Raw genomic sequence first — 19,460 nt, forward strand, 5'->3', positions numbered from 1 at the left:
GAGCTGGTTTCATAACATTTGGTATCAGAGCTTTGGATTCTAGGGTTTCGCTGCTCCAAACAGGTCATCGTGGCATTTTTGCTATAACTTTTTTTCTGTGACATTTCAGAAGTCGCAAAAAAAACCCATTTGAGAAGAAATCGCGCTGAACCTTGGGTCCGAATTTCAGAGCTTTTCGCGTGATATTTGCGGAGATATGATCTGAGGAAGTTGGTCTTTTTGCAGACTCCTGAATTACATTCAAAACAGGTGACCTGGGGAAAATCGTCATAACTTTCTCTCTGGGGATCGGATTGAAATTTTGTAAGAAGGTACAGAAAGAGGACAGACTGTAGTTTCTTGGGTGTGTGTTTCAGATTCAAAGGTTGAAACAGTGACTCGTGGCACGTCGTACAAGTTCGCTCTACTGAACCAGTCTAAAAGCAAGTCACTGTGGGAGATTTCACATAACTCTTCCTTGGAGAATCCAATTTGGCTCAGACTTGTGGCATTGGAAAGAGGACGCAGAAGGCTACTACAGGTAGCAATTTTAGAACTGGATGATCCGAAATTACAGAGATACATCAGATTCAATATCAGGCTTCTATAAAGTGAAAAAAGGTGTGTAGTTTTTTTTTTAATTTTTGTGTAAGCTTGGTTTAACGGAATTCAAAGGGCATAGTAAAGCATTATTATCGGTAACTGATGCCCCGAGGAAAGAAAATGCAAACACCTAGTAAGGAACCTGAAAGCTCTAGCATGACTCATGAAGAAGAGGAAGAAATGCTACATGATATATCAAAATTACAAGAACAAGTGCAACAAATGTCACGCTCACAAAAGCTAACAGAAGCTAAGATAAGTGGCATGGAATCTAAGATAAATGGCATGGAATCTAAGATAAAGGGCAGGGAAGCTAAGATGGAGGATTCGATGGTAGATTTGAAGATAGACTTGAAGACAGACATGGAAGAATTGAAGAAGTTGCTACAAGAAAGGGTCACTAATGGTGAAAAGGTAGTAAAGGAAACTCATGATGAGAAAAAAAGAAATGTTAATCATGATTCCATAGATGCTAATGTTGGATCGAAGAATCACCATATTCCAAAAATCGATATGAGGAAGTTTGATGGCAAGGATCCCGCCACATGGATATTACAGATGGAGCAATTCTTCGATCTCAATAATGTGCAAAACGCACAAAAGGTACGTATGGCAACTGTATATTTGGAACCAAATCAGTTTGTATGGTATCAATGGCTTTGCTCTCGTAAACAATTTATCACTTGGGCAATTTTTACGGAAGAATTGATAGCACATTATGAAGATACAAAAAGCAACACTTTTTTTAGCCAATTGATAAGTCTCAAACAAAAGGGTTCAGTAATGGAGCACATTGAGGAGTTCCAAAAATTGAACATAAGGGTAAAAGATATTCCAGAGGAGCATAGGATTGATGTGTTCATAGGGTCTTTAAAGGATAATATCCAACATGATGTTCGCCTTTGGGAACCTGATTCATTAGAGAAGGCATTCAGGTTAGCAAGAAAAATGGAAAGCAAAATTATGGCAACTAGGAAGCATACCACTCACAACTATAAAGACGGAAGTGTTGTTGCCCTAGTCTTCCACAACCTATAAGGTTGACACCACAACAATTGGAAGAAAAAAGAGCAAAAGGGCTTTGTTACAGTTGTGATAGCAAATACACTAAAGGTCATAAGTGTGCTGAGAAGAAATTATTCTACATAGATTGTGAAGAGGAAGAAGAAAAGGAGCAAGAAAGGTCAAAAGAAGAAGATATACTCCAGGAACAAAGCCTAGATGAAGAACAAATAAATCCGACCATATCTTGTAATGCATTGGCGGGAATTACCACTCCTCAAACCATCAAGATAGAAGGACAAATCAAGAAGAAAAAGGTAATAGTGTTGATTGATTCAGGAAGCACCCACAATTTTATTCATTGTAGGGTAGCAAAAGAATTGAATTGCTTCCTATATCCAGCACCAGAGTGTCAAGTGATGATTGCAAATGGAGGAACAATAAATTGCTCTGGAAAGTGCCATAATATCAAGCTATCCATGGGAGAATATGTATTGACTAGCCCAATGCTTTCCATTCCAATGGGAGGTGCTGATGTTGTACTAGGAGTCCAATGGCTACAATCCTTGGGTACAATAGCTTTTAATTTTCAAGAACTTTTCATCAAATTTTCTACGGAAGGAAAGGAAGTTGAATTAAGGGGTATTGCAGGGAAACCAGGAAAGATAATCAGCTCTAATGGCATGACAAAGCTTCTAAAAAAGGAGCAAAGAGGTGTAATTGCACAATTATGTTCGCTAGATGTTTCCACATTGGAATCATCTATTTCTCCAGATCTCCAAAAAGTCCTGGACAATCATTCCAAGGTATTTGAGACTCCCAAAGGTCTCCCACCTATGCGTGATCATGATCATGCTATTCATCTGATTCCAGGAAGTGTTCCTCCAAACATCAGGCCGTACAGATATCCCTATGTCCAAAAAAGTGAAATTGAACGTATGGTTGCAGAAATGCTAGAGGCTGGTATAATTCAACCGAGTCAAAGTTCTTTCTCAGCTCCAGTAGTATTGGTGCACAAGAAGGATGGATCATGGCGCATGTGTCCGGATTATAGGGAGCTCAACAAGCTCACTATTAAAGATAAGTTTCCCATTCCTGTTATTGATGAATTACTGGATGAATTGCATGGATCAATTTACTTCACCAAGTTGGATCTTCGTTCGGGATATCATCAAATCAGAATGAAGATTGAAGACATTCCGAAAACGGCATTTAGAACTCATGAGGGTCATTATGAATTTTTGGTCATGCCTTTTGGCCTTACCAATGCACCTTCAACATTTCAAGGTTTGATGAATTCAATTTTCAAACCATTCCTTAGAAAATTTGTGTTAGTATTTTTTGATGATATACTAATCTACAGCAAGTCTTGGAAGGATCATGTTGAACATGTTGACAGGGTGCTACAACTATTGGAGGAGAAACAATTATATGCAAAAAGATCCAAATGTTTCTTTGGAGTCCAGGAGGTGGAATATTTGGGTCATATTGTATCTCATGAAGGAGTTAAGGTAGACCCTAGCAAAATTAAAGCCATTAAGGAATGGAAAATCCCCACATCCATAAAGCATCTGCGAGGATTTCTTGGGTTGACAGGGTATTATCGCAAGTTTGTTAAGAATTATGGGAGAATAGCAGCACCTCTAACAACATTATTGAAGAAAGATTCATTTTCATGGACTCCGAAAGCAACAAAGGCCTTTGAACATCTTAAAGAGGCAATGTGCCAAGCACCGGTCTTAGCTACACCGGACTTCACAAAAACCTTTATTGTGGAATGTGATGCTTCAGGAAATGGAATTGGTGCTGTTCTAATGCAAGATGAAAGACCCATTGCTTTTGAAAGTCGTCCAATCAAGGGAAAGTTTTTAAGAAAAGCTATTTATGAGAAGGAAATGTTGGCAATACTCCATGCACTTAAGAAATGGCGACCCTACCTAATGGGAAGACACTTCAAGGTAAAAACGGATCATGATAGCCTTAAATACTTTTTAGAACAAAGATTATCCTCTGAAGAGCAACAAAAGTGGGTCACAAAGATGTTGGGTTATGACTTTGAAATCATCTACAAAAAAGGGAAGCAAAATGTGGTGGCAGATGCACTCTCAAGAAAGGATGAGGATGTGGAAGCATTGTTGTGTGCCATTTCTATTATCCAACCAGATTGGATAAACGAAGCAAGGGAGGAATGGAAGAATGACGAAGAAGTGTGGGCACTTATTCGAAAGCTACAACAAGATTCCAGTACTTCTGATACATTTAGCTGGAAAAATGATTCGTTATGGTACAAAGATCGCTTATACCTCTGTAAGAATTCCCAGCTAAAACAAAAGATTCTTATGGAATTGCACACTTCTCCCTTAGGAGGGCACTCAGGATTTTTAAAAACTTACCACAGGGTTAAGAAGGAATTTTTTTGGGATGGCCTTAAATCAGATATTCAAAAGTTTGTGGCGGAATGTTTGGTTTGCCAGCAAAATAAAGTTGAAACAATTAAGACACCGGGTCTATTACAACCTTTATCCATTCCAAGCCAACGTTGGGAGGAGGTTTCAATGGATTTTATCACAGGTTTACCCAAGTCTGAGGGAAAGAGTGTCATCATGGTGGTAGTTGACAGACTTACCAAGTATGCACACTTTTGTGCATTATCACATCCATTTAAAGCCAGTACAGTTTCTACTGCATTTATGGAAACAGTTCAAAAGCTACATGGAAACCCAAAGATTATTGTAAGTGACAGAGATCCCATTTTCACTGGAAATTTTTGGACAGAATTATTTTCTTGTCTTGGTACTCAGTTAGCTCATAGCTCATCTTATCATCCTCAATCTGATGGGCAAACTGAGATAGTAAACAAATGTTTGGAAGGATATCTTCGTTGCTTTGTATCTGATAAACAGACACAATGGGTCAAATGGTTGCCTCTGGCTGAATGGTGGTATAACACTTCCTTCCATACAGCAACAAAAATGACCCCATTTATGGCACTTTATGGGTATCAACCACCATCCATCACATCATATTTAAGAGAAAATTCTAAGGTTCAGGCAGTGGAACATCACATCGAACATCAACAACAAGTCCTCCAACTCTTAAAGGATAACCTCGTGTTGGCACAAAATAGAATGAAACAACAGGCAGATCAACATCGCAGTGAAAGAAGTTTTGATGTAGGTGATTGGGTATTCCTACGGCTACAACCATATAAGCAAATGTCCCTAAAGCAAGCTAAGAAGGATAATAAATTATCACCAAAGTATTATGGTCCGTACAAGGTGTTGCAAAAGATTGGTACTATGGCATACAAATTGGAGCTTCCTGCAGCTTCTCGATTGCACCCAGTTTTCCATGTTTCATGTTTAAAGAAGGTTATAGGTGACAAGCTGAACTTGACGAGGAAGGAAAAATTATATTGGAACCGGAAGCAGTCACAGAAACAAGAACTCGACAGCTACGAAATCGATCAATTTCAGAGTATCTTATCAAGTGGAAGAACTTATCCGCTGAAGATTCCACATGGGAGGATGAGAATTTTATGCAGAAGTATCCAGAACTACTCAAGCGTTGAGGACAACACTTTTTTGAAGGAGAGGGGCATGTTGGGTCCCTATAATACTAGTGATTACCCCATTACTATTGTAGTTATACCCCTTATTTATATTGTTGTGCCCCTATTACCCCCATATTGTTATTTCTGTGCCCCATAGAATCCCTCTATTGTTATTTTTGTGGCTTTATATTATTATTGTTAGGTCGGCTGGATTATATTGTGACTCCTTAGACTCCTATATATAGAAAGGAGGTTTTGTCATTTGTATCATCCAAGAATTGTTCATTTATGTAATGTAAAGGAGGTTTCCCCCTCGAAGAGGCTGAATTCTAAGGCGTTGATCTATCTTTTCTATATTTTCTTGAGCTGGTTTCATAACAGTTTCAATGGATTTTATCACAGGTTTACCCAAGTCTGAGGGAAAGAGTGTCATCATGGTGGTAGTTGACAGACTTACCAAGTATGCACACTTGTGTGCATTATCACATCCATTTAAAGCCAGTACAGTTTCTACTGCATTTATGGAAACAGTTCAAAAGCTACATGTAAACCCAAACATTATTGTAAGTGACAGAGATCCCATTTTCACTAGAAATTTTTGGACAAAATTATTTTCTTGTCTTGGTACTCAGTTAGCTCATAGCTCATCTTATCATCTTCAATCTGATGGGCAAACTGAGATAGTAAACAAATGTTTGGAAGGATATCTTCGTTGCTTTGTATCTGATAAACAGACACAATGGGTCAAATGGTTGCCTCTGGCTGAATGGTGGTATAACACTTCCTTCCATACAGCAACAAAAATGACCCCATTTATGGAACTTTATGGGTATCAACCACCATCCATCACATCATATTTAAGAGAAAATTCTAAGGTTCAGGCAGTGGAACATCACATCGAACATCAACAACAAGTCCTCCAACTCTTAAAGGATAACCTCGTGTTGGCACAAAATAGAATGAAACAACAGGCAGATCAACATCGCAGTGAAAGAAGTTTTGATGTAGGTGATTGGGTATTCCTACGGCTACAACCATATAAGAAAATGTCCCTAAAGCAAGCTAAGAAGGATAATAAATTATCACCAAAGTATTATGGTCTGTACAAGGTGTTGCAAAAGATTGGTACTATGGCATACAAATTGGAGCTTCCTGCAGCTTCTCGATTACACCCAGTTTTCCATGTTTCATGTTTAAAGAAGGTTATAGGCGACAAGCTCCCAATTCAAACAATATTTCCAGAATTTGAAGAGGAAGGAAAAATTATATTGGAACCAGAAGCAGTCACAGAAACAAGAACTCGACATCTACGAAATCGATCAATTTCAGAGTATCTTATCAAGTGGAAGAACTTATCCGCTGAAGATTCCACATGGGAGGATGAGAATTTTATTCAGAAGTATCCATAACTACTCAAGCGTTGAGGACAACACTTTTTTGAAGGAGAGGGGCATGTTGGGTCCCCTATAATACTAGTGATTACCCCATTACTATTGTAGTTATACCCCTTATTTATATTGTTGTGCCCCTATTACCCCCATATTGTTATCTCTGTGCCCCATAGAATCCCTCTATTGTTATTTTTGTGGCTTTATATTATTATTGTTAGGTTGGCTGGATTATATTGTGACTCCTTAGACTCCTATATATAGAAAGGAGGTTTTGTCATTTGAATCATCCAAGAATTGTTCATTTATGTAATGTAAAGGAGGTTGCCCCCTCGAAGAGGCTGAATTCTAAGGCGTGGAATTATCTTTTCTATCTTTTCGTGAGCTGGTTTCATAACATATAATGTATTCAAAGAAGGATTGAATTAGAATTGAAATTCACTGTGCATTAATCTAGGTTTTCTGAGTTTATAGTGATAGCGTTAAGTCCAGAATAGGATTTAAGATTCTGCATTGAGTATGGTTGGTTTGAGAATAAACAAACGTTATGAATTTTGTTTACCAAGTCAAAAGTAGTGGTTCTGTGTGTCCCGGCATTTAGGTCTAACGTTTAGACTTTAAATAGGTGAAGTTTCACTATTTCTTTGGCATTAGGGTGTGTTATTTGAGATTTTAGTTTTTTTAATATGGTTTTGATTTTATAATCAATTTACAGGCATAGCATGAGTTTGGGTGTGCTTGTGTAATTTCATTACCAACCTAGGTTAAGTTTTGAAGAATGATTTTCTCTATTTTAACTTTAAAGTTTTTGAGTTATAAGGTAACTTGTAGGAAGTATTGCATAGTTAAAGATTAGAATCTCTTTTCTCAAATAGTGATTTATCATACATTTAAACACAGTGATTTGTTTCACACTTGTCGATTTGTTTCATCACCCGAGATTTAGCTTAGCAATTAGATATGTTTTCAATTAGAAGCTTTCTTACTTTTCATGGCATAATAATTTCTTTGTAAGAGAAAGTCTGAGTGTTTATTCGATTACGCAAGAAAAGATATCAGTTTAATGTAGATTGATTTGGCTTTCATTTACTTTTGAGTTTCGATTATGAGTTTCCTAATTAAGAAGAGTGAGCTTTCTTTCGAATGCTTTACTTCATTTAGATTAGGAGTCCTGAATTGAAGGTTTTTCATAAGATTAAGTTGCAATGAGTTTCTTTTAATACGATCTTTCAAGTTAGAATTTCTACCATAGGTGTTATTTTCAAGAAAGTATATGGTGTGTTATATTAATAATTTCTTTTACAAGTGAGTGGTGTTAATTTGAAAGTAGTGATAAGAAGTTCTTTTATAGCAGTAAATTAGCAAATTGATTTTGTACTCTAATTTAGGTTAGATCCCCTGATCCTGCATTACCTGCTCTTGTGCCTCAAAGCTTACAAGTATTGGATTGATAATTTAATGTTGGAATTATAATGCATATAATTTCCCCAAAAATTTTGGGGTCATTGCCTTAGAGGTGCTAAAGGGATTAGACCATAATTTATTTCACAAGTTTTCGGTGTGATGTTAGTTACAGGGAAACTAGAGGACATAGATGATGGTAAGAAGTGAGTGAAGAGCCACACATCCGATTTGGTTTGGGGTCACTCCAAAATCTGGTTGTCTAAGTAAGCGAGGAGTTCAAATTTGGTAAGTTTTATTGCAATTAGCATTTTTATTCATTTAGATTAAAATTCAAGCTATTTAAAGATAAAACATTTTTGGGGTGTTGTAAGAAGCCCTTTGTACTAATCATTGTTGTGAGACAGGGATCATCAACCAATATGAGAAATTTAAGAATGATTGAGAGCTTGAAGAATTTCCCTCGAAATAATTTCTCAAATCCTAACAATAGCTAGGATATCTCCCTCTCAGGAAGAGTTCATCCTGACCACATTTAGGAAATTATCTATCTCTCCACAACCAGAAAAGGATTTGAAAGTCTCACTTGATTCCTGTTGCCTATCTAACAAGGAGATTAAGAAATCATGTACCAAATATGATGGGGAGCATCCAATGGAACTTGAGATCGAGGAACTCTCACCATACCTAGCAACAACCCTTGTGTGCATTCCGGAGACCAATTATCCAAGTTCTCCTGGCATGATCAAGGAGGGATTTTAGAGTGGTTCAAATGAAGAAATGGGCCAATACCACCAGTATTACATCAATCATTGGTTCTAGATCACAATCCAGTTAAAGTACCACTCTCATTCTTCAAGTACTCTTTGTATCACATCTTTCAAAGTTGTTGATTTTTCATGCTCATGTATATTCTAAAATTTATATGTTAAATCTGGGCATGAATATATCTTTGTACTTGCTACGCACATGGCTTCATTGGAAGTTCTATTTCACTTGAAGGAGGACTTATTTTCTTCACTGTAGTAGGAAAGTTAGTATTGTAATAAATAAATAAATGAAAATAGTAAAGAGAAAAATAAGTCCTTTTGTGAAAACCAGCTTGTCTAGCACGACTGGACAGGGACTTTGCTTGAAAAAAAAGTAACTAGTAGGAAATGTTCCCAATAAAATTTGTAAAATTATATGAGTTCTTAAAATCATGTATGTTTCAAGTCATTATGTTTGTATTCGAGTTGGTTGATGTGGGATCCCTTAAGGACCACCTGCCAACAAGCCTTATCCCATCGACATCAGCAAATTATATGGGACCAAGGTCAAGGTTAGATAAGGTACTTGGGAGCCTACATGCCTTAATGGCAGGTATCCTTATCATATACTAAGGAAATGCATCTATGTTTCTTAGTGGATGAATTCTGCAATCCATTCGACTTCGACAAATCTATTCATGGCTAATAGAATGTACCTAGTTCCTTGATTCCCATTGAAATCAAAGTGGGATATCTCGCATTGGTTAACGATCTCCTCAATGGTCAGTAATCCAATGATTCTTGGTTATGTTCGACATCAAGACCATTTATTCACATATGCAAGATTGTAGATGGGTGTGTAGCGGTTGAAGCTTATATGGTTTTGTGATCTCAACCCAGGTTTGTAGCAGTTTGGATTTTTTTATCAGCATTCCCATTGCCATTTGCAGCAACAACCACCTTTCCTTATTTGTTTGGGGACATACAACTTCTCAGGCATGGGGTAGAAGGGGACCCTCAGTTCATCCTTCAACCTTCTTCAACAGATCAGATCAACAGTCACATCAACTCCATCTAGTCCATCCTCTATTTCATTTTGCAACACCGAGCACATAAAAAACTAAGGTAAAACTTGAGGTAAATTTGGCTTAAGATTCTCTAATTCATTAGAAGGTTCAAGAAACTTAATGATTCACCACTTCTCATTCCATGCATTTCATCTTTCATAAACCATTTATTTTCCTTCCATTCATTATGCATATACTCTGATTACAAGACCGTGTTAAAAGTAAAATCCTTATGGTGTAAAGGAAGTCTCTATCGTGTCTTCTCCTTTCATGATGACAAACATTCTATTCAGAGGATGAAGTCATTACTGCCATAAAATGATAAAGGAAACCAACTATAAGCATTAACATTGCGATGACAGAGTATACGAGCACCCATTCACCATATCCATAACCACCTCATTTTCATCCATCATATCTCCCTCATCCATCCCATTATTGACCTCAATTTTTATTGCTCTAAAATCAGTATGATATGTTAATGTGAAGCAGTGCTGCTCCACAAGAACCGACACCTTCAAAAATTCAGGCAATGTTTCTCCACAAGAACCAACATCTACAAAACAATGTCAAGAATCTGTAAATGAGCAAGGGGTTTGTTTGCATGAGGACATGAAAATCTCGAGGCATGGGAGGATGTTGAGCCTCGTATATGCCTATTTTTACATCACATATTACCATTATTTCATAACCTAAATTCTGACATTTTTAACTCATTTCATACCGTAATTCCACAACTTGTCACCAAATCACATCTTACACCTTGTGGTTGATTATCATTAGTTTTCTTAGATTTTCTATGATTAGAGATGATTTAGTCATGATTTGCTAATGATGGTTTTTTTTTCTAAATTCATTTGATGCAGGGATCCATTTCTAAAATTCCTTAGAAACTAATTAAACTAGTTGTTACAGGTTGACTACGAAATAAATTCATCTAGGTGGAAATATCAATTTTTTAATTAAATAGAGAATAATATTAAGATTCTAACAATTGGGTTTTGTTCAAAGTAACCACATTCATGTAACTCAGAAATGGTTTGGAAAACTTCATTACCATAAAGGAGTTACGGTCACGGGAATATTCCAGCACAATCTTAAGTACGAAATCGGGGCCAAATTCGTGGTTTTTCTATTTTCAGCCACAACCACGATTTGGATGAATCTCTTCAAGATTAAAAAGAGATCAGTTTTGCTAAGTATGGCAGAGATCATTTTTGCAAAAATCATGACCCAACTAGTCAAGTCAATATCAATCGGGAGGATAACTCACAAGATTTCAAACAAGCCTAGGTTAGCTGATAATTGACTATTTTCTTCTTGTGGTAAATTAGTTAAGATTTAGCCTCTATCAGCTTAAATTTTTAAAGGGCTGATATGTTTTGTATTTAAAAAAGGAGAAAGGAAGTCATAGAAAGAACTGTAGATCAATTTTGTAAAGGATATGCCTTTCAGGAGATATTACTATATGACATTTGTATTTACATTTTCAACCTTGATATAATTCAGTTGCAGCGTGAGTATTATGGTTTTCCTTTAAGTTTTCAATCTCATTAATTTATTTAACTTGCTCCAGGTAGTGGAAGGGGCCCACCACCCCTTGGAAACAATTTTTACAACCAATATAGATTTTAGGATAGCGTTTGATTAATTAGTTAACAGTGTAAATGTTTCTTGGAGAATTATTACTTGGATTTTCGAGTTGATAGTTTTATTCTGCATTAATTCACATTCTACTTCATAGATCTGAGTTGACAAAGGTATATTTCATTCCTCATTTGATATAGATCAATACAAGGTTCTATTGAGTAATGATTTTTGACTGTCACTGTTTCCTTCGTGCAATTATATTATACAAGGTGTTTGTGAAGCACTGTTAATTCAAGTATATACAAAGATTTTTCATAATTGAGACCTCGAAATGAATTGCGTTTACGCTTCGTATACTTCTAAATCTTGTACTTTCATGTTTGAATAAGAATGATCAGAGATATTTAGTTTCGAATTCATTTGATTTGAGATGTAATGTAGTAAGAGAAGGATTGAATTAGAATTCAAGTTCAGTGTGCATTAATCTAGGTTTTCTGAGTTTACAATGATAACATTAAGTACATAATAGGATATAAGATTTTGCGTTGAGTATGGTTGGTGTGGGAATAGACAGAGGTTGTGCATTTTTTTTGCCACGTCAGAAGTAGTGGTTCTGTGTGTCGCGGGATTTAGGTCTAGCATTTAGACTTTAAATAGGTTGAGTTTCTCTGTTACTTTGGAATTAGCTTGTGTTAATTGAGCTTTTCTTTCCTTTAATATGGTTTTGATTTTATAATCAGACTATTAGCATAGCATGAGTTCAGGTGTGCTTGTGTGATTTCATTACCAAGTGAGGTTAAGTTTTGAAGAATGATTTTCTCTATTTTAACTTTAAAGTTTTTGAGTTATAAGGTAACTCGTAGGAAGTATTTCACAGTTAAATATTAGAATATCTTTCCACAAATAGTGACTTCTCGTACATTTAAATACATTGATTTGATTCGTACTTGTCGATTTGTTTCATCACTCGGATTTCTCTTAGCAATTATATCTCTTTTCAATTAGAAGTGTTCTTTCTTTTCATAGCATAATCATTTCTTCATAAGAGAAATTTTGAGTGCGAATTCAGTTTCACAAGTAGAGATATCAGTTTAATGCAGATTGATTTGGTTTTCATTTACTTTTGAGTTTTGATTATGAGTTTCCTGATTATGAAGAGTGATATTTCTTTCGAATGATTTATTTCATTTAGGTTATGAGTCTTAAATTGAATGTTTTTCATAAGATTAATTTGTAATGAGTTTCTTTTAATAGGATCTTTCAAGTTATAATTTCTATCATAGGTGTTCTTTTCTAGCAAGCATATGGTGTGTTATTTTAAGAATTTCTTTTACAGCAAGTGAGTGGTGTTAATTTGTAAGTAGTGATCAAAAGTTATTTTATGGGAGTAAATAAGTAAATTGATTTCGTACTCTAGTTTAGGTTAGATGCGCTGATCCTGTGTTACCTGTGCTTGTGCCTCGAAGCTTACGACTCCTAGATTGATAATTTAATGTTGGAATTATAACACATATAATTTCCCCAACGGTCCCCAACATTGAAAATTGATAACCAATGTCATTGAGAGGTCATATTTACATAGCTGACAACAATACAACCAAACTCACAAACAAATGGTTGGAGTCATCCAATGGTTGACAAGGAGGCAATCCCCAACAGAGATATATGCAAAGGATAGTTGTATTCAGCTCATGGAATTTGGAGTAGATGAACAAGAGCAAGGAGTCAATATCCAAGACCGATCAATGGTCTAAAACATTTGAGCCCACATCAAAGAGGATCTCGGAAGTATGATATGCACAATGCTTAATGTATTGGGTGGTCCCGCAAGGCAGTTCTATTATACTACCCATCGAATGCTCAATGAACAAGATTCATTACGAAAGTAATACCTTGCTTTTCTACGAACTATCATAAGTTGTTTAATGTTTTTTTCTTGTGCAGAGGACAAAACATTGGTCCCACTTAAACTTAACCTCCAACAAAGTCAATCACATGATCATGTTATTGAATTTATAAAGCTAAAAAGGGGCTTGCTAATTATAAAAAGTATACACATTAAAAGAGATTCCCCTTTATTTTCTTTTGGCTTTAAATATTATCAAATTTATTATATCAAATTTTGTAAAAATATCTTGGAAAGCTGTAAAATTGTTTCAAAAATAGTTTTATAACCAATTCTATGACAATTTGAGTAAGGGAGATAATAAAAGAGTAGAAAGGAGACATGGCAAGGGTTCGTAGTTCAGTCTTCATGACTGAGCATTGTAATTAAAAATCTTTTTGAAGCCTGAATAATATATTTCAATTTGGTTCCAACATTGGGTAGTTGCAGTGATTGTTTTTCTCTTGAGTTTCAACATTCAAATTTATGTATTTTCCTCTCTTGGACAGTGTAAGATGCAATTGGTACTTTAATTTAGTTTTTTATGAGTTTACTTAATGGTACTCATTAAAATTAATCTTGAAGCCCTTAATGAAGCTATCCACATCCATAAATTTCACTTATATTTTTTGAGTCTTACATTATTCTTTCTATATAGTTAAAGCACAAATTCTTAATTACCTATGCCAAAACTCTATCTCTTCCATTTTTTCTTTACACATCCACCCTGCAACTCTCATAACCTCTGTGGCCATTCTTCTTTGGAAATTTAGGGTTTTAAAACTAAAACTTTGGGGTACAAGCCTTCACAGCCTATACTTCTAGCCATTAATTTTAATTTTTTTATCCAATCTCAAAAATGTCTCGGGCACTGGTTCCCCGATAGCTAAGAAATGTCTCCTTAGATATAACATTTTTTGGCATTGTTGCTGGGGAACAAAGACACAAAGTTATTTTTCCTTGGGTTTTATAAATTTTGAAGTTGATTCTTTAGGGTGACAAGTCTCAGCAGTTGGTTGTATATTTTTACCTATGATTCACTTTGGGGTTTGCTTTGCTAGGTTTTCAAGATGGAAATCTATGCATTCTGTTTTAACAAGTTTATTCCAGAAAAAGAGAAATTAATTGAATTGTAGATAAACCCTCAAAGGTCGTACTTTATATATTTTTTTGGTGCTCCTGTGTATGATATCTATTTTTTAGATGAGGGTTTTGATTCCTCACTACATTCTCCAGCTTATGACACCTATAATTCAGAAGATGAAGACTATGTTGCTGATTTATGAGAAGATTGGCTGCTAGAAAATGGAAAGGAAATCTCCTGCAATAGCCTTCTCAAGAAGATCCTATAGGTGAAGAGTTAAACAATGTTTATGGTTTCCCTAACCAAGAAGATATTAGTTAGTAGAATTTTCAAGAATATGACGAAGATGCCATTTTTTCTCATCAGGTTTATGACCCAGTGGTTGACTATATGACAACATTCTCTGGTCAAGAACAAATGTTATTTCTAGGGTAAGTATGAAGTTTTCTGTTTGAGGATTTTTCATCGTGCGTCCTTGCTTTTATTTGTGAATTTCAGCAGCACAGAGGCATTAGGTCCAACAATCAAATGTTGGCCTGGTATGATTGGAAGGTGGATTTTACTTGAGATAATCCAACTTTGTTTATTGCCAAAAACTGTACATAAATAAGCTCAACCAATGAGAATTTTATTTTTAGTTGTAATTCTTTAGTTTGGCTTTTAGTTGATGAATAATGGTGGTAGTCCCTGTTGAAAACATGTTTGGAGGGTTTTAGATTTAAAAAATGTGAGATTTCAGTTTTCCGATTTCAATATTTTTATAATTCTCAACTCCGTGCCCAACTAAGGCCACTAATCTACAGTTTTCAGAACTTTCTGCCCAAAGTGTTGTCCCCAGTTGGATCCAAATGTTGTAGCTCTTTCTGGCATAGCTAAAATATCAAAGATATTCAAGAAAGTTCCAGCACAAGATTAGATGGCACCTAATAATATATTTTGACAACTCTACAAAGGGAAGACATTATTTCTTTTATGATAGAAGTCAAACCACAAACAAATGGCCATGATTTTGATATATTTCACTATTCTTTAGAGGGGAAGAAGTGTCAGTAAAAGTTGTATGTTTCTCACCATTTAGGCCTTGTAATAGATTATAATGAACAAGAGAATAATACTTCATTACAAAAACGTAAATAGAAGGCTTTGTGTTCAACATTTCCTAGGAAAAAGGAAGGAGTTATCGAGGTGTAAATTCATAGATATAACTTTATCAAGGGTACAAACTTGCATAGATAATGATGAAAGTAGCCTCAGCAACAAGAGTAGCGATCATTCCTCTGACATGGATGTTGAGCCCATCTCTCAAAAGATGAAGAGAAAAAAGAGAGAGTGCAGGCCTGTTGTAGAGGAAAATGCTTTACATCAAACAAAATCCAAGGTCAACTTGCCTATATAATATAAATATTTTTCTATTGAATATCTTGGTACCATTGATCCTCATCCTAGGTATCATGACAATCTCCATATATGACCTTTAGGATATTGCTCCACCTGGAATGATACATTTACCAGGTAATTATTTACATTTGAAGTGATTGATGGGGACTTTCCTGGACCTATTTTCTTGGTAACAAGATGTCCTTGCGCAACATTGCCAAACTCAAACCCAATTGCTTCAAATGTCTTATTGATTTTAACTTGCAAAAACTTTCAATCTGACAATAAATTTCAAGATCCTGATATTGGGTTTCAAACAAAAAATGAGGAGGATAATGAGATACAGATTCTTCTTGTAGATCCTAAGGATTCTATTTTTGCATATTTGTCAACATTTGATCAAGAATTTTCAAGTGGAAATGCTAATGATTTTGTGGATGTTGGATGTTGCATAGGAATACTATATATATTTTGTGCATTAGATGGTGCTAGAAAGGTTTATGTAGACGATGTAAGTGACATAGGAGTGCAGGCAACATAATTTATTAAAGAAAATCACTTATATGATAAGATCATAGTTGAGGAGGTTGAATTGATGAGGAGGTAGATGTCATTATATCAGAATGGATGGGTTACATGCTTCTATATGCGAGCATGCATTCTAGTGTAATTGTTGCATGAGATCATTGGTTCAAGTCAGGGGGGATAATTTTTCCTTCTCATACGACATTGTACATGGCACCAATTACACATCCTGAAAGATACAGTGAACGAATTGACTTTTGGTGAAATGTTTATGGAATTGATATGTCTGCGATGTTACCATTGGAAAAGTAGTGTGCCTTTGAGGAGCCTTGCATCAAAACAATTACAACAAAAAATGTCTTGACATGGGAAATTGTTATCAAACAAATTGATTGTAGCACTCTCACAATACACGAGCTAGAATTAGTTACTGCAAGTTTTAGTGTGTCATCTATGTCATCTATGGAAACAATCTTGGTTACTATGATGCTAGACAAATGAGTTACCAATTCGATTCTTCTGATGAGAAATTCATCAGATTGAGAATTACCAAGTACCATTATGAATAAATCCCTAGTTAAGAGGGTGTGTTGAAGAAAGTGTACCTAGGTTTGGTCTTAATAAATATCATTTTGATCTTGGTACTTGTAAAATAAAAGAAATATTAGTATTCCTTGTTGCATGAGTTTCATGAGAAAGAGGTTCATGTATTAGTATCTCCCATTGATAGCATTAGGAAGTCAAAGAGTTAAAGAAAATACTAAAGAGCTCTTCTTTAGAATTTATGAAATGTATATGAGTCAACCTAGTGTCTAGAGCAACAGTCATGTCGGCCTCAAAGTATTTACACATGACATGTCGGCTCAATAAAATAGACACATCAGTTCACATTGACATGTCGAATTATTATGGAGGCATAAACACTATAAATACCCTGCTGAACTTCGCAAAAGTACAAACAAAAATTTAGATTCATCTATAACATTAGAGGTACAGGAAGGTATAGTCTCGGTGATGATTACAGTCAAGAAATTTTAGACTTCTTTGCAATCTCGGATGGGTATAGGAGGTGTAGGAATCTCAGATTAAGGAAGCAGTTTAGGACCTTGGATGGAGAAGTATTGTTGTGATTTCATATGGGTAATATAGTGAGATACTCTTGGCATACAAATGACTAGGTGTCAAGAAGAATAGAGTATCCTTCTCGATATAGATCTTAGTGTTGTCATAATCATAGTAATGATGATCTCAAGAATCCTACTATAGTACACATTGTCTCGGCATGATGGAAGTATCTCATAATAACACATTGTCTCGACATGATGGAAGGAACTCATACAAACACACTATCTAGGTATACATTAACGTGTAGTCACAATCTCATTCTTGATGAAGATATAAATTTTATGATCTCATTCATGATGAGATTGTCATTATTTCAGTGAATCTACATGCAGCTTTCCTATACGTATGAATATCTCATTGGTGAAGACCTCAGTGATGAAGCAACAATGATGATGATCTTAGCATTGATGAAGAAGAGGATTGGTGTCTTGGTCTTAGAATGGCCTAGTAGGTCAAGGTTATGGTCTTGCTATTCGTCAATTGGAATCTATATAAGAAGAGTTTTATGTGGGTTTTCCTCTCCAAGAGGGAGAGGTTTTGACCTTGTGAGGATGCCAACATCTTGTGTTCTTGTCTATTTGTTTTGGTAGCTATTTGATGAACTAACAAAGCCACACTCTAATAGTAATTAGTGGAGATTGGAATAAGAAGAAAAATTGAAAAACACCTCACAAATAGTTATCATGCTATGAAGAATCACATTAACTACATTTGGCCTAGATTCTTCAACATGGTATCAGAGCTAAGGTGCTAAAGTCAAGGAAAGGGCAGCAAAAAGAGACACTTAAGGATCAGCTTCAAGAAGGGCATCAAAACAAGTTGAATGAATTGAAATATCAGTCTTCAACAAGTAGTACACAACAATAAGCCATTTCAAGGTCAAGTAATCCGAGTTAAAGTGAATTCCCAATGCTAGTGCTCAAAATTCGAATCGTAGTTAAAATAAGGTAAACACAATACCTCTCACAATTTCAATACTAGCCCCAAATTGGGTTTCATTACAATCTATGTCATAACATAGAGGTTTCAATGACTTAAGTCTGAAGCAGTTTCGATGCTTCGTATTGAACAATGATCGAAGGCCTCAAATATCTTTGTTCATGCTAGTCAAATCAAGCAAGGAGAATTACAAAAAGGTTACAAGCATATACAATCACATCATACATTACAAGAATATCACTTTAGAAGGTGAACACAATGCCACATCTCGAATGGGCATCATGACAATGCTCTCAAAATTCTTGATTTTGATTTCATACCCTCACATTCAAGGAATCAAGTAATCTCAACATACTATAAAAGTAGTAGTGCTTGGTGCTAAAAAATGCAAGGAATTCTCAAGAAAAGTCTTGGAAATCAATTGTACTAGGAAGCTCAAGAAAATATCTCATGGAAGGAGATCATTCAAGAAAGCATCAAGGCAAATATTTCATCTTCACATGACAAGTAAGTATCTTTTCATTCTATAATCAAGGTTGGTTAAATGACTTCCAAGAACATCTATAAATTGGATGGAGAAGGAGGATAGGCATAGTCCTCTAAGTAGTTGAAGTCATCAAAAGGTATCCTTTGAATTTATGGAAAAGGATATTTATGAAAGATCCCCTCACATAGCAATATTGGAGATATCAAAGTGATGTAGATGATAAACTCATTCTCTTAATGTGTAATAAATAAGGTCACATGAAATCTGATATACATGAAAGTAAAAGGTATAAATGAATGTAGGATATCTTCATAAGGTCTCATATACAAGATCTAGGAAGGAAGATAACCATCATTGATCTATAATGCACTTACAAGGTAACAAATATCAATGGGATAAGAAGGTTACCTCATTCAACAACTTATGGTCTCTATGCTAAATAGAGAAAGGCAAGTTGATGGCAAAAGTATTGAAGGTTAAAGGACTAAAACATGTGTAGAAAGGAAAGGCAAGTTTGGTCCTCAAGCAAGACAAAATAAGTATAGATAGGATTCAATGTTATGGAAATATCATGGAAGGAAGCTCATATCACCATAAACATGAAGGACACTGAAGAAAAGGGCCGAGAAAAGAGGGAGTAACAGATCTCTACTATGATCTAGATGGTATCCCTCACAAAAGGGTCCTATCATAAACTCTTAAATCT

General features: G+C 35.4%; 1 pseudogene; it reads left to right on the forward strand.

The window, feature by feature from the left end:
• Positions 1-15,797: 15,797 nt before the first annotated feature.
• LOC149266268 (putative protein arginine N-methyltransferase 6 pseudogene) lies at positions 15,798-16,704 on the forward strand (annotated as a pseudogene).
• Positions 16,705-19,460: the final 2,756 nt, after the last annotated feature.

The sequence above is a fragment of the Pinus tabuliformis genome, chromosome 6, assembly GCF_031772625.1.
Source record: "Pinus tabuliformis cultivar Carrire ecotype Pingquan chromosome 6, CPIR1, whole genome shotgun sequence".
Classification (NCBI taxonomy): domain Eukaryota; kingdom Viridiplantae; phylum Streptophyta; class Pinopsida; order Pinales; family Pinaceae; genus Pinus; species Pinus tabuliformis.